The sequence below is a fragment of the Myripristis murdjan genome, chromosome 23 (genome assembly GCF_902150065.1).
Source record: "Myripristis murdjan chromosome 23, fMyrMur1.1, whole genome shotgun sequence".
Lineage (NCBI taxonomy): Eukaryota > Metazoa > Chordata > Actinopteri > Holocentriformes > Holocentridae > Myripristis > Myripristis murdjan.
The window spans coordinates 4262501-4285847 of record NC_044002.1 but is presented as its reverse complement, the minus strand read 5'-3'; the positions used below and the strand labels follow the sequence as shown (position 1 = coordinate 4285847).

The following is a 23347-nucleotide window of genomic DNA, read 5'->3' as shown; positions in this document are numbered from 1 at the left end:
AATGAATTTCAAAGGAAAGAAAGAAAGAAAGCATAAATTATTTCTTGATAATTAGCAAAAGAAGCAAATTAAAATTAAATTAAAGGGAAATTACCATAAATTTACATAAAATTGACCTAAAAATGTGTTTAAAATGACAATTACCAAAAAATTCCACTGAAAAATTAAAAATAAATAGATACAGTGATTTTGTTCAGAGGGTGAAATCAAACCTTTCAAAATCCAGGCTCCTGAGTAAAATAGTGAGTAAAATAGGGCCAGTCCCTGCCCTGTTTCAGGATTTAGAAGTCAACACCAAAAAGAGTTAATAGTCAAAGTGTGATTTGTCAAAGCAAACTCAGTGGGAGCCTAACCTAGGTCCTCTCACGCAACCAAAAGCAGAGAGGTGACATAAAGTGAATTTTTCATGGAGGCTCTAGCCCAGAGAGACGGAGCTAATGATGAGCTGTGAGTCAAACAGGAGCGCTGCAGCCAGAACAAAGCCTCGCCGTCCTCACTCTGACGTTTGGCTTGCATTGGAGACGCTTGACAGAGCCTTTGAACGCCAGTTGTCGAGGAAAAAGGCAAATGAGGTCCACCTACTTAGGTCTGCAATTTATTTTCTGGGGCAAAGTGGGTGGGTTATTTGGGGGGAAGGGTATACAGACAGAAACCATCAGAGCATAGCTATCAGGTGACCTCAGGATACACACACACACACACACACACACACACCTACTTAGTTGCTCCTCAAAGTCCGTTCGCACTCCTCTAACCATCCAATCAGCGCTCAGTCATGAATTACCAGCAGCAAAGGGTCTGGGGCACCTAAAAACAATTTACATCAAATTTTCTGCTGTGCGTCTGTGTTCTGTGTTGGTGTGTTTTCCACATGGGTGGGCAGGACACCTTGAAGCATCAGCTTTGGTTGCAAACTGAAATTTTAAGCCTGTCATCTCACATTTTGAACTTTTTTGCTCTCACATTTTGGAGGCAACTCTCCCACCTTCAGCAGTTTGGTTGTTTTACATTACCGAACAGACAAAGGCAAGAGAGAGGAAAATAATATAGAGGCAGTGTCAGCATGATGTGAACATGGTGTCAACACATGCCATGAAGTTCAACTCACCACTATTACAGAGCTTTTTAAATGCCAGGACATGTATGGCCAGTTTAGCAAATGACATGAACATGATTATGAAAGAGCGATATGTTTTCTTTTTTTAGGCTGATACCGATATCTGAGATCTTCCCACCCATAACATCTGATATCATTACAGATAGGAATTTTTGTAACAATGATTACAGCAAAATTGAACCTTGATAGAGTGTTAACCTGATGCTGTACAACACAACCTACAGTAGGTAACCTTAACCATAACAATACATATGTTTCTTACTTGCCAGATCTACTTTCCAATTTAAATTTTGCTATGTTGACACGCCCCTACAAAAAATAGGTCACAAAAATGCCACATAAACTTCACAATCAGTGAATCATAGACAGCAGGAATACTTTGGACTAGTACCTATATTGCTTTTTCTGCAGCTGATTTTGGCCCATACCAATAATCTACTGATATATCAGTCCAACCTTAAAAGGAATACAACTTCAAACATTAAATATTAGTAATTAAGAGGCAGAGCTATTGTGGAAGAAAACACCTGAGGAGACTAGGAGCCAGATTGGGTTGGTAAATGGTCAAAAAAAAAAAAAAAAAAAAAAAAAAAAGGCTACATGCTGTAGGAAAATCAGAGGAGAGGCAGTTACTGTCTTGCCTACCATCCAACTTGTTACAGGAAAACAGCAACAGGGAAGAGACTTGCAGCAGAACAGGAGTGAAATGCTTTTAATTCAAATGATGATCGTGCATGATTCAGGAGATTAAAATGATCCAGGAGATTAAAAATCCTGCCTGTAGCAAATATGGGGGTGTGTGCGTTTGGGAGAGGGAGAGACAGAAAGAGATCTAGCTATTAGGGTAAGAAAAAAAAATCTTTAGAAAGTAGTTTTATTATCTTACTGAATCCTTCCTGAAGCTTCTTGGAAATGTTTGAACAGTTGAATAGAATAATTCTGCTCACTTGCTCACATGCAGGGCATGCACACAAATGCACGCGTGCGCGCACACACACACACACAGAGGGGGAGAGAGAGAGAGCAAGAGAGCGAGAGAGAGATGTAGCTCTAAGGGAAGATAATCTTCAGAGAATAATTTTATTCTCCCATTAAATCCTCCCAGATGCTTCCATAGAATATCTGAATGGTTGAATGAGAGAAAAAAAAAAACTACGCTGGCAGCGTTCACCCTCATGGATAAAAAACGAAACACTTGTCACTTGCCACAGCCTAGTTACACACACACACACACACACACACACACACACACACACACACACACACATTCATGTGCAGGAGCTGAGAAGCAAACAGTTGGTCTGAAAGGTGGGACTAATGCAACAGTGACAGATTATTAAGGTAGTGCTTGTGTGTGTGTGTGTGTGTGTGTGTGTGTTTATAGGTGTGTGTGCATGTTCATGTGTGTGCTGGTTACTGTGCGTATATGTGTTTATGTGCGCATGTGTTTGAGTGTTTGCCTAGCTGTATTAACTTCATTCTTTTTTCATGTCAGTTCATTTGACTTGTGTGTGCTCTTGCATTACATGGACGTGTGTGTGTGTGTGTGTGTGTGTGTGTGTGTGAGAGAGAGAGAGAGAGAGACTGTGTGCGCGTACTCCCACTCTCTCCTTGGTGTGACATCCCAGTTAATTAAATTTGACTGCACGTATAAAGTCCTCACTGCTCCTGTGTGGCACCACGCTCCTCCGTGCATCTCTGCAGATGAAAACGAGCGCTCTTCCCTGAGGAGAGGTGAGCCCACCACCATCAATTACCTGCCTCCCCCCCCACACACCACACACACTGAAATCTGTCTGATACTGCCTCCCAGAAATGTCATACCTGCTGTGTCTCCCATGTAAAAGTCTCCATCATGGTTGCATGACCATTAGTTGGTGTATCAGAAAATTCTATGGAATATCAAACATGAAAAACGGGAAAACCTAGGGCTACAGTTAATCGTGGATAATTATATAGCGATATGTTTCTGCAATTAATAACCATGTAATTGAAGATACTAAAGTGAGCATCTGGGGGGGAAACCGAAGCAGTAAGTAAAGTGTAGAAGAACGGATCAGTCTAATGTTAGAGAGGAAAATCCTGGAAACACTGTTGCTGAACTTAAAAGCAGATAGTAATGTTAGTAATATTGAGAGACTGTGATTTTCAACCGCATGAGCACAAACAGGTCCAGGTTTGCAACGTTTGGGCTGTAATCACTGTACATTTGAATGCTGGATATAGCGACATTAATGGGAAAGTCAGAGTGGAAACACATATTTCTGGCTGCAGAATTTTGCAAAAGGCACAATAATAATAATAAAAAAAAAGTTTTATATCCTAAAACGGTGACAAATAGACCCTTTTTCACAGCAGGCATGTTGACATGAAAAAGCAGGTAAACAGGGGTGTTACAAATGACATTAATTAAGGTTCTGTTCCATTTCCTGTGATCCAGAATGAAAAGCAGCAGGATCCCGCCTCTGTTCGACCTGACTGGAACAGAACCTTCATTAATGTCATTAGTAACACCTGTGTTTACCTGCTATTCATGTCAAAATGACTGCTGTGAAAAGGGTCAGTTATTATGATTAATAAGCATGATCACATGCATTAGTAAGAATGGGGATTATCTTTTTTTTTTTTTTTTTTTTAACCCTAGCAACACTTCTTGAGTTGTACTTCTATCTGGCTGATGGAAACAGACCAACTTCTTGAAAGGTGGATGGTGTCTCTTTCTCTCCCTCAGTCTATGAAGACCAATGAGCCAATAAGAACCATGTGTTCAGCTATGATCCACACACACACACACACACACACACACACACACACACACACACATACACAGTCTGACACTTGCCATTTACTATATTGTGGTGAGTCAGTGAAGCTCCATGGGGATGCCTACCATGTGTGTAACACATTAAACCCTAACCTGTTGCCATGGAGCACAACAGGCACACACACAGCGAGTCTAGTTTGGAACTGGAGGGATCGGGGTTGGGCTGAAATAAAGGAAAAAAGAATAATAGAGAGCGAGACTGTAGGGAGAAGTGTAGTAAGCTGTTAAACCCATCAGAGACGGGCAGGGTCCCCACTGTTGTCCATAAAAGCTTAAATATAGCAGTCTGCTTGGGACATCTGCTCTGATACTTTGATACCCCCGCTCCTCGTTACTCTGCACCTCTTCTGTTGGTCCACAGGATGTACAGTAGTACATTTACATTACAGTATTTCAGCTACAACAAAAAACATGAGCTGCAGGTATTCATGATTCAGCTGCCGCCGTGACTCAAAAGGAGACAAAACAATGAAAACATCTGTCTGTTCCTAGAGAAGAGGTGGCAAAGCTTTAATGTGGAAGACAGTGCTATTTAACTGCAACAGCATCTTCATCAGGGTCACAGGACTGCACGCACAGTCGACAGTAAATATATTCAGTGACATTTAAAATGTCCATCTCAGCGCTCACAGGCCAGCCGCAAGCCAGTGTTTAAAGCTATAGAAAACAACTGCTGTGACCTGGGCAAGGAGGCATCATAGGCATTATTTCATTTGTTTAAAGGGATAATTCACCCATTTTGAAAAATCGTATCATTTCTCTTCCCCCCTAGCTGTTATGCAGGACAGTAGAGGTGCTATCTTCCTCTCATTGTTAAGGTGGTTATTTTTCAGAATGTTAGCTGGGGGGAAGTCCAGCTCAATGGCAGGAGGCTAACAGTTAGCATTTGGAGCAACCAGCCAGTATCCAGCACTCAGTAACAATGAGAGGAAGAGAGCACCACTACTGTCCTACATAATGAGGAAGAGAAATAATATAAAATGTTTAAAAAAAAAAAAAAAAAAAAAAAAATCAGTGAATGATCCCTTTGAAACCCAGCTGTCTTACCCGCGTACATCACAAAGTAGAGCTGCAACAGAGAAGAGCATCTCACCTCCAGAAACTGAGACACGGTTGCCCAAATGAAATTCTGATATCAGGTATGAACACTGGTGAGAAATCCTCTCCACACAGGACGCGACAAATCAAAATTCAAAATGTCTCCTAAACAGCAGCGAAGGCAGAGCTCCGTCCAGATGCAATTACTGTCAAATGGTACATGAGCATAACTAATGAATGTAGGCCTATAATGTGACTGGGCAGTTCAACCACTGCTCGGCTCATAACTGATGACTTATTTATGAAATGCCAACTGGCCAATTATGAAGAATGGGTCATTGATCAGTGCATTATTACTGGTATAACAGAGATTTTGTAAAGCTCCACATTTTCATTTTCTGTTTCGCTATTCACTACTCGTGCAAAGGAAGTGGGGAAGGGCTTTACATTCACAGTTTATTGGAATAAACTGAGCTGGGGAGTCCAAAAAAAGAAATTTCAACAATCCAAGGACGTCAGTGCCGGACACAGTGTGATTGACGAGTGAGAGCGCAACAACGCCACAGCAATGGCAGCTTAGCACCGAGCAAACAGACAAAATGAACAGAAAAGAAAGAGAAACAAGAAAGTTGGGGATTATCACTTTAAAAGTGAAAGCTGCAGATGGTTTTGCGAGTCGGCCTTCCCGACTTTTTCTTCAGTCTGATCCAGCAGCAACTTGGAGCAGCTAAAAGAAAGAGTATAATGCTTTCCGCAGAGAATAGACAGAAGCCACACTCTGCTGGCATGCAGAGAAAAGAAAATACAAAACCACACATAGGCATGCATTCATCCACGCCCTGCATGCACACACACACACACACACAGACATTTGTATCCATGCACATATACACATTGAAAAACTGGCAATGATACCGACGCTATTCAATCACACACACACACACACACACACACACACACACACACACACACACACACACACACACACACACACACACACACACACACACACACACCACAGTTCCAGTTGGCAGTGGATAAAAGCCGGCTCAAAGTCATCAACTTTGCCTTGTAAGTCTCTTTTTCCCTCTCACAGTCCCTCTCTCTCGCTTTTTTCCATCCTTCTTTTCATTGTGTGTTCTTTCATTCCTCTTCTTCTCTCAAGTCGATCCTTGGTTGCCGTCTTTCTTTCCACCTTTCAATCTTTTTCTCCACCCTCTTTTTGTCTTTCTCTCAATCTTGTGCCCTTCCTTCCATCATGTTTTTGGGTCGTCTTGGCTCTCGTTCTTCCTTCATCACTTCCCTCCATCTTTCCATCGTCTTTCTTTTCTGTTGTCCCCGTCATCTGCCTTGGTCTCTTTTCACCATTGTTCTGTTTTCTTCTTTCACCTTTCTACCTTCCCTGTGTTGTTCCTTCTGCTTTCCTTCCCTCCATCCTTCTCCTTTCATATGTTCCTTCCATCCTTTCCTAGTCTCCACCTATTGAACAGGCTATGAATTAATGAGCTGATGATGGGAATGTAATGACAAAGACGGACACACACAGAGTTTTGGCAGGTCCTCCGAGATGTTTGGCATGCATGCATGTGTGTGTGTGTGTGTGTGTGCTTGGACGAGAATGGAAGCCAGTCAAACCCACACACAACCCTAATTTCACACAGTGGTACAATTCTGGGAATAAACCCAAACACAACAGCCAGCCAGATACACGCACACATACACACACACCCACACCCACCCATCCAGACAGACGCACATACACCCAGTCACCCACCCACATGCACACACACACATGTCCCTAAATCATCTGTAAAGCTGTACAGGAGCAGCCATGGTGAGGTAAGTGATAAAGTGACAAAGATCAGGGGAACGTGACGAAGACGATGTTGACGCATGAAGAGGCGAGCCACTAAGCTGCTATGAAACTCTCTCATCTTATATACACACTCCACAAAAAATGCACAAGTATTCAGGGTGTGGCCCCGAATTTTATTCCTCCCGGCCTCTGAAACAGAAGTTAGACCATCGTGAGAAACTGAAACTGCACTGAGTACAAGGATCATCCAATAAAATGATTTGGGATTTTACATTTCATGACATTTTTCCACCCAAAGTCGCAATTCACTTCTTAAAGTAGAAACAGAAGTAAAACATTATTTTTGTGATATGATCTGGCGAAAGGTTATTATGTGTTTCATTATATGTCACGGACACCTGATTACATTTTTTTTTTTTTAACATTAATTCATTTTTATGACATTATGAGCATTACTTTTCCATTTCTATATGCACATCACGTCTTCAGGTGTGATTTATACTGTTTCCACCTACGCAACACTGCATGAATATTCATATGTTTATATTGTTTATCATGTTATTTGATATGTATTTGTGACTGTGTGGCATGTAGCATGTATTTTGTGCATATTCTTCTATATTAGATTATCGTTTGAATGTCTTGCTTGCTGTGCTCTTTTCCCTATACCACTCATTCACAGCATTCAACTGTACGTGTTGGAATAGTAAATTGCATGTTTCTGTAACAGCAGTTTGCCATTTTTCTTTCTATTTTTCACCGTATTACTGCTTACCTGCTACAAAGACCCAATTTCGCAGGGGATCACTTAAGTCTCACCTTGTTGTGTTCCACTACGTGCAGGTTATTACACTAAGAGCTGCTGTACCCCGCCCCTCACAGGCATCCTGGGGCCCCACAGTGGCCCTTGGAGGCCTCACCCTGAGCCTGGGCCTCGGCTAGCTTCCTGCCCTCCCCTTCTAGAGCCATCTGCTGGTCTTCCTGTGTGTTGCTGAGCCCCAGAACGGCCACAGCAGCTGGGGGCTGACTTTCCATCCACCGAGGATGGACGGACTGTGAATGTTAGAGTCTCTCAGAGTGGGTGTGTATGCTCTTGCACATCCTCACTTCTGCAAGAGTCTAGTTTAGGATCAGTAGGGTCAATGTTAAACTGAGCATTGGTAGAGTGTTGGGTTTGGTGTGTTAAGAGTCCACATGGTGGTGAAATGTCCTCATCAGCTGCTCCGTGCTCCCATGGGCTGCTAATCCAAAAGACTGTGTTTCTCTCCATTTATTTCCATAGTGCAGCAAAACAGCTCCCAAAATAACACTTTTACTGCATAAACGCACGCAAACACAGTGGATTCTGCCAATATAAAAAACCCAGTACCCCATTTTTTGCCATGTTTACAATGATTTGTAAAAGTACTATGAGGTTGTTTGTTCTTAACACAAACCTACTTGCTGGATCAACTTTCCAATTTAAATAGGGAAATAACAAGAAAAGAGTAGTTTAGTTTCCTCAAAAAAATGGGTACCGGGACTTGTTGTTTTAAATATTGACATAATCCACTTGGTTCTCACTGGCTTATGTGCTAAAAGTGAGGGAACTATACAACCCAACAGTCTACTAAAGTTTAATTTTGCTTTCAGAGTGGAATTAGGTTTAGGTTAGTGGATCAGAGATGACTGTAGTAGATATGTGTATGTATATTTTAAATTTAATAGTATAAAGTACACAGTACAATGAAAGTCCCCACAAGTTAACATGAATGTGTGTGTGCACTGTTATTTGGGCTCAGTTGGTATGAGCTGATGATATCTGTACAGCAGGAAAGCCATTAAAAATCACTGATTATTATAAACAAAGCAGAAAGTAGCAAACAGAACTGAACAGGCCTTATCAACTTCAGTTGGAGCAGTTCAACTATGAGAGCGGGAGGAATTACTTGGCCCAGAGAAATATCGCCTTAACACACGAATGTAGATGTGTGTGCATGCATGCGTGCGTGCACACACACACGCACACACACAAGTGCGCGCACACGCACACACACTCTTGTATTAGGTTTCCTAAGTGTTGAGAGAGTGACAACTTACAAGCTCCCATGGAAGGCAGAGAAAATGAAGCCGCTTATGGGAACAAGAGCTATTTCAAAAAACACATAGGAAAACATAGCATGGGGGGAGAGAGAGAGAGAGAGAGAGAGAGAGAGAGAGAGAGTGAAGGGAAGTGGAGGACAATGAGTACACACACACACACACACACACACACGCTATCCTGACATGGTTTAATGTGAGCTGGCTGACTGAGACCAAACAGAGACAGTGGCCAGAATTCAGTCAATCAGACCGATCACATCCACTGGTCTCAACAGGAATGACTCATTCTACGTCATGTATTTCTATGACAGAGGGCAGGGATGAACAGTTCAACTAATACAGCTTTTTGTTTTGGGTTCAAACTGCTGATATTCTGTGCCGATATTCAATAACTTTACAGTTGACTATTTTCAAGCTAAAAACAGTGTGTGTGTGTGAAGCTGTTTGTGTGTGTATCAAAGGTTGTCTTATTCCACTACCCTGTTCTCTTGCCTTGACAAGGTTGGTGTCTTGGGTTGTGCGAGTGTGTATGTGTGTGTAATTCTAAGGTCTTCTTATTCAAATCCCCAAGCCACTTGCCCTGACAAGGTTGACATACATAACTGGGAGCTAACGCCACAAGCTACATGAATTACAGACCGTGTGTGTGTGTGTGTGTGTGTGTATGTGAGTTCTTATTTCTGTCCTCTTGCCGTGAAACTTATTTTTCTCTCCCATTATAAGCATTGTAAACTGTTTGTGTGTATGTGAGCGTGTGAGTGTGAGTGTGTATCAAAGTTCTTCTTATTCAAATCCCCTGTCAACTTGCCCTGACAAGGTGAATGACATTGCGGATTTCAGAGTCGGCGGTTTGGGTTCGCTGATAGAAGGAGAGGACAAATATAATATGAAAGAGAGAGAAACCGGATGTGTGTGAGAGAGAGAGAGGGAGAGCGAAAGTGACTGGCTGATATGTGAGTGTTTGTATGAGGGCAGCCGGGTCTCAACAAGAATTCGGCCCTTAAAAAATGCCTGGAGCTTGCAATTAACCCCTTAACCCGTACACACACACTCAGAAGCAGGAAAATAAACAGCCAATGGCATCCTCCAATGGAATGGGAACCTCCACTGACTTTAGCATGAAAGGAGAGGAAAGGGAACGCTGGAAAGTGAACAAGTCGGGACAATAAAAAATGAACAGAAACCCAGAAGCCCGTGGGCAGCCTTTTATTTCACCCACTTAAAAAGTCTTATTTGTTTTATTGTTCATTTTAACACTTTTTCCACTTTTTTTTCTGCCATCCATCCAGCATCACTGACCCGACCCTTATATTTATGTATATATATGTATGTGTGTGTGTGTGTGTGTGTGTGTGTGTGTGTGTGTGTGTGTGTAACCCTATAGTGGGATATATATAGATATACATTATTTTTATTCCACATGATTAATGACTTAGTTAATTTTTTGTCCTATGATTTTGAATGAAATCCAGAAAATTTGGGTTTCAGGTTTCAAAGGGTTAAAGATGGTGAAAGAAAGACAATGATTTGAGAAGAAGAGATAAGACAATTAATGGAAAGGAAATGCTGCTTGTGATTGCTGAGAAGAGAAGAGAAGAGAAGAGAAGAGAAGAGAAGAGAAGAGAAGAGAAGAGAAGAGAAGAGAAGTTCATCTTTCCTCACCAGTTCAGTGTTCAGGCCTGGCTGGACTCTGATGACATGAACAGCCTCACTCTGCTCTCCTACACAAACACAAAAAAGTAATGTAAGTTATATCCATTGGGTTTGGAAACTTGAAGAATCTATGCACATTGAATGCAAATGAAAACGAGGTGACAGTAACTGAGTTAGCCCCCACAAAGGATGTGGACCCCCTCCAGATCAACTGGCATCAAGGTGAGAGCCAGGGTTCCACCTAAGCACACTGATGTGAGAGAACTGGCTGAGCCAGCGCGGCTAATTACACCTAATTCAAGGAACCTGCCAGAAACCTGGCATTATCTATTAGTGAGAAAGAGATATTACTGCTTGGAAGAATGACAAGGAGCTAGAGCAGTGCTTGGGCGAAAATGAAGCGCCTTCGTCAGGGCATGAATTAAATCAATGCCTTTTTAATTCCTGATAATAGGAGAGAAGTGCTTTGGTTTTATTTCTTAATGATAACAGTGTTTGTGGCACACTGAGCCTTGAAAGAAAAGGAAAAGAAAAGGTAAGGAACTGAACGTAGGGAATAATGAGAGGATGAAAGAGACAAAAACACATCAACATAAATGCTGGACAGGACCAGCCGATGTCAAAATACTGCTGAATAATTCAGCTTGCATGTATCTGTTTTCCATTTCGGTGTTAAACTGTTAAACACATGATGACAGCCGTCTGCTGGCTTACTACTCAAAACCCAGTCTTTCCCATGCTGCCTTTAACTTCACATTGAAACAACTAGTGAAGCAGCTAGTGAGGCAGAGCGGAGAGAGGCAAGGCGGTGTGTGTGTGTGTGTGTGTGTGTGTGTGTGTGTGTGTGTGTGAATATGTGTGTGTGTGTGTGTGTGTGGTTGGTGAAGTTTGTTTGGCAGCACTTCTAACAATGCTCAGGCCCTTGGTGGTATCCAGCAGAATGGCCCAGTCTGCCTCCACTCTATCTCAAAGAGCCATATGCTTCTGGATAGGAGCGTCTAGATGTGTGTGTGTATGTGTGTGTGTGTGTCCATATGCTCTAGCATCTAACATCCCAACGTCTAAACATCCAGATGGCGAGGCATCAGTCGGCAGTGTCTCCTTCCATCATCAGGAAGTAGCTAGAAAAGCGTAAAGACAATAAATATTCATCTTGTGGGCTTTAGTGGTCGTGCGGACCACACACAGGACAATTACAGCAGTTAGCGCATTATCATATAGCTACCTATCAGGGCTTGACACTAGCCGATACAAACGTCCTGCGCAAATGGTGCTCAGAGAGCAACTGTCTACAGAGACGGGAAGGAAGCAAGATGTCTCCAACTCTGAAAAACAAGGTGATCTTTCTTTAAACATGATTATTTTACCATATCATTCAGCCCCTACATTGTCTTTAGCTTTAGAATGGGATACCAGCAGGTCAGTGGCATCCACCACTTTCTTGTCTTTGTATAATCATAAAATTAACACCTTGTCACCTATTAATCAACAAGAGTCAAGCCAGGCCATGCCATGCTTTCTGGTTCAACCTGGCACAGGTCAAGAAAAAAAAATCCACTTGCTGGCAAATTTTTGGGTTTGTGTTTGTTCCCTGATTGGATGTGAAGGACTGAAATCTGATGTTTTTTCAAATCAAAATAAAAATCTGACAATAATCCCCTGGACACCTCAAAATATCAGAGAGGTTTCCATGAGTTTTATTAACCTTTTGGTGGTTTATTATTTGTCATTCGCTCCACCTCACCCTCCATTGACCTCTTTCATTTTCACTCTCCCTCTCTTCCATATGGTGGTAAAAGGCAGGAATGATAAAGGTAAACAGCTAGGCTTCATAATATTTTGATTAAAAAAAGTTTTTGTAAATAATAGATTTATCAATATGAATCTTCTACTTTTACTAACTCATTATCAGCAGTAGTGGCAGTATTCATTCATTTTTCAGCACTTAAAAATACTGTACATAAAAATAAAAACTGAGGCAGAGGACACACATACGCACACACAGCGGGTCCAGATTGCTGGCGGGAATGCCCTCTGCTCTTTGTCTGACCTCTATTTCACAAAACCACAGGCTCTAAGCGCACACACACACACACACACACGCCATGTGCCAAGAGAAATGGTCAAACAATGGCAACCCAGTTCACAGACAAAAACAGCAAGCAGACTTACATTACTAACCCACACACAGACACACACACATACACGTATACAAACAAAATGCTAAAAATTCCTGCTCAGCATGTCACTGCTCTCTATTCAGTACACAGTTGAACATACACTGAAACAAAGATGGAGTGATCCTCAGTAGCATCACACCAGGGTGGTGTCCGTAGTTGACATGTTTATTCAACGCTGCATAGATTTCAGGAGTGTGTCCTAGGACTGACAGACAGGGATGATGGTTGCCATCTTTAAAAAGAAAGAAGAGTGTTTAGAGACAGCCAAGGTGCTGCAAAGAGACTCCAGTTGATGGAGGGGGACTAATACTGACTTTGTCCTGTCACAAACAGTGGAAGACGTCTTTATTCTGCCACAGAAACATGACAGAGCACAGGAGCATTCTTGCTAGTTTCATAGCATTAAAGGGGACATTTGGTTACCAGCAGGTTGAGGACTATGACCATAACATTGAAAAAGAACTGATTATGTTTAGGACTGACTACAATCCTCACTAACCTGGTCGAGACAATACTTGGAATTTGAAATGTCCAAAGCTGTATTTTCTTATTACTTTAACCCAAATAAGGTCATTGTCAGAGTAAGCAATACTCAGATTTGAGAATGTGGAGTATTCCACCTTAAGTCACGTTACTGAAGGACATTTCAGCCAAATGGACAGCTTAACCGTAGCATGACATCCTATTTGAGTTTTTGCAGCAGACTGTGACACAAACAGAGATCCAACTACTTGATGGCTCATGCTCTTTTAGTCACTTTGATGGTAAATCCATGAATTCATGACAATAAAACCAAAAAATCTCAACTGTTTTGGGGTGGAAACACACTGCATGCTTAATATTTTTTGTGAAATGGACATAACTTTAGTAGTGCTTGGTAAAGCCAGGCTAAATTGGGATGTGCTCTTAATAGAAATAGAAATATGAATGGAATAGCTGTAAGAACAACCCATACATACAAATTACTCACATTATTGTCTTATTTAGAATAAGGCCAATAGTCAGATTATTTGATCCAGGTAAATGTAGTCATTGTTATACTCTTAAGCAATCAACATCACCGTAAGATTCGTTAGATAGGTTTGTTTTTTCTTCTTTTCCTCGTTCTGTCCTTTGTCTTGATTGGGTATTGCTTGTACATCTTGTTTTGTGCTGCTGAACTTAACAGTTTTTGTTTTTATAATGTGTTCAGCAAAGAATCTTAATTGTCTTTGAAATGAAAAATAAAGAAAACAATATTACTCATTACTTGGGAGAGCTGCTGTTTGTCCCCTGTCCTGTTTCTGTCATCGGTGGACAGGATATGAAGATACTCCTGAGGTCTACAGAGCATCCAGTTTGGCAAGTAATACTGGCAGTAATACTGTTATTTGCAGATAATACTGTTCTTCTACTTTCATCGGGCTTGGATCTGTGATGTGCTTCTGACAGATTTAGGATGAGGGTCAACATCTCCAAATGGGTTAAGAAGGGTTAGGGTCAGTTCCATCAAGTTGAAGGGTGAGCAGTTGCTCCGAGTGGAGGAGTTCATGTTTCAGTTATATTTAGAGTAGCGGGTGAGACTGATGTTCATTTTGACCTTCATCTATGATCACAAGCTCTAGGTGGTGACCACAAGTATACGATCACTGACGGGAGCAGCCAAATGAGTGAGGAGTTCAGTGATCTGGAAGGACACTGGCACAGAGCCATGGCTCCTCCAGATTGGCCAGTTGAATTGGGCATCTGGTAAAGATGTCCCCTGAGTACCCCTTTTTGGACACCAACCAACTGGGAGGAGGCTCCCTCTCCCATGCAGGCAAACCCAGCCTGCATGGGAGATGGAGCTAAAAAAGACTACATCTCCCATCATGCCAGGGAGGAAGAGCTGGAGGCAGCTGCTGAGGAAAAAAGGACATCATCACTGTAACAATAACCCTGACCCAGATAAGAGACAAAAACACTGATGGATGGATGGATAGATAGAAAGCAAAGACTCAAGGCAAGGAATGAAATGGAAGGATGTGGAGAGGTAGACTGATGGGTGAGAGAGAGGACGAGAGAAAGAAAAGAGGGAACGGAAAGAAAAGAGGAGAAAGAGGAAGAAAATGAGGAAAAGCGAAGAGGGAGAAAAATCTTATGAGAGGAATGCAACCAGTGAGGCAAAATGAAATATATTATTAAATGTGTGCATCTAAGTTAGAAAAAGTCAGAATTACTTTATCTTGAATCAATCACACACACATTCCAAACAAAATACAATGAGAAATTATTACATTATTGTTAATATATGCTAGTATGTGTGAATAAAAGTCATTTTTAAATCAGCTGCAGATGTGGCTCTCCATGTGTGTGTGTGTGTGTGTGTGTGTACAGGCTTGTCAGTATAGGAATTAAGCAATTAGGACAGGAAACAGAGGAGTTGTTGATTTGGCATCCCCGTGGATCTAAGTTATGCACTGTCAACACACACACACACACACACACACACACTCACGCACTCACACACACACTGTGTAAATTCCCACACTGACACAACAAACGGTCTCAGCTGTGAACCATCAGATGCACACATTCAAAAACACACCCTCAACTTCCTCTTAACCCATTTCCCAAAGTCACCATTTCTTTTCATTCCCTCCCTCTCTGTCCCTCTTCCTCATCCTCCTCCTCCTCCTCCTCCAACACCCATCCAACTATCTTCATCTTCCTCACTCCCTTCATGTGCAATCAGCAAACAGACCAGGCCACACACACCATACACACTGTAAAACAGTTTGTTTTTGAGGCCAAAGGCATGCAGAGCAAATCTTTCTCTAAAGTTAAGTGCTGGTCAGCAGTGTTGCCTTGTGCAACTCTTCTGCAGGGTGACAGGCTTCAGGGTCACAGACACCGTGGCTACACGGATATATGGAACTTATCAAAGCCAAGAGCTAAAAGAATTCATCAATTAGTTGCATGACGGAAAATTAATTTATTATAATTTCGATAATACTTCAGTCATTTATCAAGTAAGAAAGATCAGCTGGTTTTAGATTCACAAATGCCAGGAAACTTGTGCTTTTCTCAGTTACATATCACTTCAAAATGCAAATGAACAACTTCCACACAACTAAGACGTCGGTCTGTAGGTGTGTTGGAAAAAAACAGGCCAAATGTAGAAAGGAGGTCACCCTACACACTACTTAAACTTGCAAAACTTCCCAAATTTATTCACAAAAAAACTGCAATGTGCAAATGAGCACCTGTTTAAACATCAGCTGGTTGGCATCCAGTGCAATTTTAAGTGGTAATGACATGTCATCATGTGTCCGTTTATGATTGTTTGATTGGTTGGGCCATGTTTTACGTATCATTGTGTCAATCTTACTTCAAATTTGCAATCTTACTGTAGCCCGAAGCTCTCTGACTTGAATGTTGCAGTTGTTTTGTGAATAAAATCTTCAGGTTTTGTAAGTTAAAGCACTGTTGCCTGCTGGTCAGACTAAGGAAGTACTTTGAAGGCACTGCTTTGGGTGCAATAGACATTTATTATTAGTCTAAATATTTTATCAAATGATTACTCGAAAAAAAAAAAAAAAAAAAAAAAAAAACTACTGGTGTTTTCATCAAATATTTACACAAGATTTTTGATAAAATTCATTAGTAAGGCAGATATGATGACCAAGCTGGTAGAGACAAAAAAATAGCTTAAATCTATTAGGTTGCAGGCAGAAAATTGCATCCTTTTACTGTAATGCAGCCGATAAAACAAGGAAAAGACAACGCTTATGCCATATTAGAATATGATGATATCCAAAATCCCAGACCACAACTGGTCTTATATCATTATAGCGAAACATTGTCAACATTGTCCAGCCCCACTTTTAAGATACTGAACACTGGCACCAAATAGTACCCATCAGCAGCTTCAGTACAAAACACATTGTGAGGGTCAGACTACAAATACCTGTTTGTTACAGAGGTTGTGCACCAAAAGCAAAGTAAAGGAAATGAGGGACAGAAGGACAGAGGGGAAAAGAGAGGAGGTAGAAAGACAGGAGCAAAAAGAGATGAGAGCACAGGAACTCAATAGAGCTGCAGGGGTTTGTTCAGTACTGATAGAAAAAAGGTGAATCTTTCTCTATCAGTATGCACTATAGTGAAGGCCACCTAGACCAAGTGCTCAGAAATGAAGTGGAAACTGAATAGATTGTTGTTTGAGGAGACATTTCTTTGTTTACAAGCAGATATGTTTGGAATATAGAGAGGAGGGCAGAGAAAGCTAAGCCAGACAAAACAATATCAATATATTGAAAGCAATAAAGAAGCAAATCCCAAACTTCATTTACTGCCTCTCTATATCTGTCCGCCCTTATTTCATATTCTATACCTCCCTTCCCCTCCATGTCACTCGCTCCCACCTCGCTCTCTTTTCCCATCGCCCCACAACAACTCAATATTGTTTTAATAATTCTCTCAAATCAAAAGACACTATCTTCAAACAAGTGGAATGACCTTACTTTATTTATCCAGGGAAAGCTGACAGAACACCGCCCTCCTTCACAGTCTCTCAGTCATATACATTCATACTTGGAAGATGCCCAGACTTGTACTTATTAGTCACTTGGTGCTGCCCAGTGCAGGAACATGGACATGGACAGTTGTCCACTGGGATTACAGCATCTGGGAGCTTAGTGCCTTGTTCAAAGCAAACTCATTGCAGTGATCATTGCTGATTCAGAGACAAGAGTTATTCCTTCACTCTCCCGACTCATATTTTTCTAGTTAGGACAAGGGTTCAGACTGATGGTCTTGCAGTCAAACAGCCACTTGTCTATCCTGTAGGCCAGTGGCTCTCAACCCTTTTGGCGTCAAGGACCCCCAAATTGATACACATCAGGCTGCGGACCCATATTTGATAAGATGTTGTCACCATTTTGGGCTACCTTAACAAACCTTAAGAAAAACATGTTTAAAAAGTGAACCGAGTGACTCATAATGTGTATTGTGCGGTACAGTGCTATACCACAGGGTCACCAAGAAAGCAAAGGGCTACCATGGACTACATTATGTTTCAGAGACATTCCCACCCTCAAATGGTCATATTTGAAGATATTTATTAATGGTGCAAAATTCAACCTATTGCCATTCTTGAAGGATTTGTATGGCCTGTTAGAGACCCCCATTTGCTGAACCCCACACGAAACCATGAAGGGCACGGGGGGGTCAGAATGAATTGCTGGGTAAGTCGGGGCACCAACATCTGGTTCAACTCAACATGATTTACATTCCTTAGAGCAGGGGGGGGATTGGGAGGGGGCAGTCTGAATGATAATAGACTGCTCTTTTACACCCATGTTAACTTCATCCAAAGACTCTCCCAAGGGACGCCCTTGTGAACCGGATGGCTGAGATGTACACAATGTACTCATGAGGCCAGGGCTTCCAATCTTGCACAACCAAGGATGCAAGGACACCATGACTAAGTCAGAGGACTAAACATGGTCATTAATGCAATAAATGTGTGAAACAGGTTTCTTTCTACCGTTTTCTAGGGCTCTTTGTCACCCCTAGAGAATTTACAAATCTTCTTTCTCTGTCTGGAGTAAACCTTTCAGTCATACTGATGGAGTTCCCTGACCCGGGGGATCACTGTAGGAAGAGGAGGGGACACTCTTGTTCTTGATCACGATTACACGATTTTCCCTTGCAAAAGCTTAATTCATTGCATGAATTAAGACTGAGTGGACTAAGCCTGCTGATCCTGATATGGACTTATGAAAGAGATTTTACTGCCTGTGGAGTGAGAGGACATCTTACTTCCTTTCACATTATCGTTCTGCCACAATTCGAAGAACGCCTGTGACCAGAATAGGATGAAACCTTTTCATTGTCAGAATTCTTTATACACACCCCAGCAATCTGAAATTCCTTTGTACACCTTTGGGTACAACCCTTTTCGGATGTTACCTCCCCACTGGTCTCTCCACAAAGTCTAATAGAGCAGAAGTGCTGTAAAAAAATTTTCAAATATAAACTCAAACTCCAGTCAAAAAATACTGTGTCTACCAAAGCGGTGAAAATAAGAACTTCTCTCTCTCCCTCTCTCTCTCTCTCTGGTAGAAAATGAAATGCCAAGCCTGGCTAAGGACATAATGAAAAAGCTATTATCAGCGCGAGCTTTCATCAGCGCTGCATTCAACCATGTTCAATACAAACTGATACTCTCATCTCATCCTGTACCCATCTGAATGCTGGGACACAATAGAGGAGATGAGATGAGGGAGAGAGAAATCGCCATTTTTTTTTTCTTGAAGAAGAAGAGCATCAGCACATTAACTGACAAGGCGAAGCTTTCATAAGTGACACACATAGGCATGCACTCCATCTCAAAGGGCAACATAATCAACCTGTCATTTCTATGAATCTGATATATTCACGTCTTTATAAAACACATCTGCATGTATATACTTTCTTTATCAATATATCCTCCTATATCTCTCTCCATTCGTCTATGAAGGTTTTCATTTTTCTGCTTCATTGTGTCCAATCCTTGATGTATCAATTCTCTCCATTGGTCTCAATCCGTCTGTGTACTATTGCTGCTTTTGAATTCAAATAGAAATGATACAGCATTTTTATACCATACAGTGCTGGATTATACAATATCCAAACTATATCTAAATTCCTGTCTAACTATATCTAAGGTCCAGTCAAGAGGGACTTACACGAGCAGTAGGTGGTCTACAACCAAGTATGACATTTTGATGAGGTTGGTGGAACAAAGTATCTAAAAAAAAAAAAAAAAAAGTATATTGTGTGAATATCCTCCCTTGGACTTCCAAGTGATGACCACTCTCCTCATATTTCATAATTTTGTCTCAGCGCCCAACCCATCAATTACATATAGCATTCTTAAATTAAAATAACACTCTTATGTTGCTGCCTTGACAGTGTAGATATTGTATTCCTTGATATTGCAGACATTTTATCAAACTTTCAGCACCAACTGGAGCTGTATGACTGACTGGTACATAATGTACAATCTGAGTACACTAAATTGGGCATCCTGTGGCTAAAAATGTGTTTGAGGCTGCAAGCAAAAGCACTTCAACCAAGGCACCTTGGGCTTCTTTTGGTTTCTGTCTGCTAAATTCAACAAAACAAAAGCACAAGGACAGGGCTGGTTTGACAATTTAAAATAAAAAGAAACAGGAAAAATCGAGCAGCTTGATCCATTTACCCAACAGCTGGTTCACAGTGAAAATGGTAAAGTCTGGTAGCAAACAAATCACCACCATGTTTGCGTGTTTTACATGATTTATTGGCAAAGGGAACATTGAATCAACCTTAACTTACTTCACTAACTAGCTGAGTGACCCTCCACTCGTCTGTGTGCACAACCTGAGAGCAAACAGTTCCATACAGTTTAACACTAAACGCCCATTACTAAACACAAACCTACTCCAAAATGATCAACATATCAGAATGTAACTTCTGGCTCCTGCCTTCAATCCTTCCATACAGTAACAGTAGCAAGCATAGATATTTCAAACATACAGAGAAGTGCTGGTGAATTATTATCAAATGCTGGTGACTGTAATGTCTCAGATTACACTGCAATATGTCACTGTATTGCAGCAGTCCATGCAAACTAATCACAACTCAGGACTCTAGAAGTCAATTCTGCCATGAATTTCATCAGCAGTCCTTCTTGAATACAACAAGACTGAAATTCAAATTTGCAGCTTAGCAGTGAAGGTTTATATTTCAAATTTCTAAATTAAAGCAAGCACACATTTTGAAAAATATAAGATCATTTCACTTACTATTTCACCCTAGTTGTAATGTAGGATAGCAGTGGTGCTATATTCCTCTCATTGTTACTGAGTGCTGGATACTGACTGGATGCTCCAAATGTAAACTGTTAGCCTCCTGGCATTGAGGTGGACTTCCCCCGGCTAACATTCTTAAAAATAACCGCCTTAAATCACTCACACTGCTAAATCAACAAAGTCTGAGTTTGATGAAATGTAGCAGAAATGTAGCAGAGGGGAGTGGAGGAAAACAAGCTAGCCACAACATTACATGCCAGCTGTTTTTAGTACTCTGAAGAAAGTTTTGTTTTTGTTTTTTTTTTTTACATGTCTTCAATGAAATTTTGGGTGAACTATCCCTTTAATACACAGTTTATTTTGTGAATACTTCATCATATTAATAATATATCATTAAGTAAAGTACAGATGTGTTTTGGTTATTGAATTTCTCATGTTTTCTGGTTTGGTGCATCTGAAAAAGTGGCACCTTTTGTAAATATAGATAATCTTCAGTTTCAGTTTTTCCACTGTTTATTTCACATCTAAATCACGGATGGGTTGTCATCCCATGAAGGTCTGAGAGTCTGCGGGTTTCCATTCCGGTCCAACACTGCAGCAGCTTTCTTCACTGATTAGTTTTTCCTCTGTGGATGAAGATGTGTTACACAGTGAAATCAGCTTGCGTAAAGATTGGTTGTAATGAAATCCCGCATACAATCAGCCCTCCATGGCACATGATTGCCCATCCCTGATCTAAACAGATGCCACTGCCAATTTTCATTAGGCATCAGGATTTATTTTTCTGTTTTCCAAAAAGCAGCTTTCAGTGCCATCAACAGCACATCTTCTTAGACTTCTTACTGCCTCTTTTGTTCCCTTTAACTTCTCACACCGTGATAAAAGTATGGTTAGTAACAGCTAAAAGCATTACATGAAAATATGCATTAAGCAAGATTACTTAGGCTTTTTACATAATATCCTCAAGAGTACTGAATATTGAATAGAGCTCTCCATTCATTGTTTTGTATAGCTCGCATCTAGACGCCGCATGCAGTTTAATGACCAATTCACTTTTATATTCAGTGAATTTAAGGCAAAAAGGCTTGAAGAAAATGTTAATCTAGGCATGAAAATGGGGACACTTAATATGAATGTCCACTTATAGTTGTATTGTCAAAATGTCAAAGAAAGTTTTTCAAATTTAGAGATGCAAAGAAACTCGCTGGACTGTTGCAAGGTACAGAAGCTGGAGTGAAAAAGTAAAACAAAGTGAAATAATATGCCAAGTGAATTGAGGGGAACTCCAAAACCCTCGTTTGAATAAATGGCTGCAGACTGGTATTTTGAGTTGAGGGAGTGAGGCTCGAGCTCCTTCAAATGACTGGTCTCTGGTGCTAAGTGTTCATTTCTGCTGCGTTTCTGCACTGCACTTCCCGAGGATCACCTGTCAGTCAAACCATGTGTCCAGCACGGTGCCATCTGCCTCCCTGGACTTTCTGTTGACGGATTTTGTGTTTCTGTGGGTGGCACTCTTCTGCTGTTCAGCCATGGTGGCTAGGGCGGGTTACGGTTGTCAAGTCCCCCAATGAAAGCAGGAACGGCAGCAGCTGTTTTGCTATGGGAGGAGAAGATGCCTGCACACTGTCTTAAAACTTGCAGTAAACTTTATTTAGAACACAACGTTTCAGTCCTGAGACCTTAATCAGGTGGAATTGAGGAACAAAGACGCTTTCAAACAAACATAGACTACACCTCCTTAGGTTAGGCCAATAGGGACCGTACATACATACATCTCTAGATAGGCAGAAGGTTACCACACTATAAAATTAAAATAGCATCAGTCTTTGTTTTTGTATTCTATTATGAGATTCAATGTATTTTTTTTCTATACGTAAATTCTTTTTTATTTTATTTTCTACTCTATGATTGAATATTACTCTGAAGGTGTGCATGAGCCTTCACAGTCAAGCTGTTTTGCTATGCTGAAAGTGATATGTTTCTTCCTGTTGCAAGGTTGCTCTGTGGCAGTTACCTGCTCTCCAATTCAAATAGGATAATAACAAGCACATAGACATTTAATTTCCTAAAAAGAATGGGTACTGGGACTGGTTTCTATGTATACTGGCATAACCAGCTTTGTTCACGTTCATTTTTATGCCTTCAGTGCTACTTTAAGAGCTTCTGTGCTGCACTGTGGAAGTGAATGGAGAAACATAAAAAACAGGAATCTGGAGTTAGCAGCCCAGAGGAGCACAGAGCAACAGAGGATGTTTCTCCACCATGTGGACTCATGTAACACCCAGGCGACTATACAACCCAACACTCTACCAAAGTTCAATTCTCCCACACATACTTTGCAAGTTATCCTCCTGTGTCAGATAACATGCGCTGTCTTGATTCAACAGTGGAATTGTAAAGACACTTTTTTTTTTTTTTTTTTTGGCTTTTGGATCTACATCCGTGTTGGAGGATGAATACCTTTACTACATACACAGTAACACTAAAGAATGATACTCTGTTGATCCAGGATAACCCTGACCTTCACCTTAAGAAAACTACACTGTTGCCTTTCAATCAGTGATAGCAAGACTTTTATATATCTAAAAACGTTGCTGATTATTACTTCAAGGCTTCATCCTACAAGCCCACCAAGAAATTGTGTAAATATTCCCATCCAATCCATCCTTTTTTTAAATTGTCACTGAACTATATGTTGTATTTCTGTTTGTCTATCATGATGTTAGCTATGTCCACCTTTACATACTGGGCTGTGTCTATTGTCAAACACTGAGGCATTAAGAGAGAGACTAGAAGCAGCTTTCCCCGGTTTGCTGTAGCTTGCATGAACTCGTTGGCTTC

The 23347-nt window shown here is 41.0% G+C and overlaps 1 protein-coding gene across 2 annotated transcripts in view; it reads right to left on the bottom strand.

The window, feature by feature from the left end:
* LOC115355050 (plexin-B2-like) overlaps positions 1-23347 on the bottom strand; it is a 182799-nt gene that overhangs the window by 102170 nt on the left and 57282 nt on the right. The window contains exon 3 of one of the 2 annotated variants that reach the window (XM_030045683.1): positions 10540-10598. The exons of the other annotated variant lie outside the window; for it this stretch is intronic. The gene's annotated coding sequence lies outside the window, so the exon portion shown is untranslated. The remainder of the gene's footprint in view (positions 1-10539; positions 10599-23347) is intronic. 2 annotated transcript variants of the gene reach the window in all.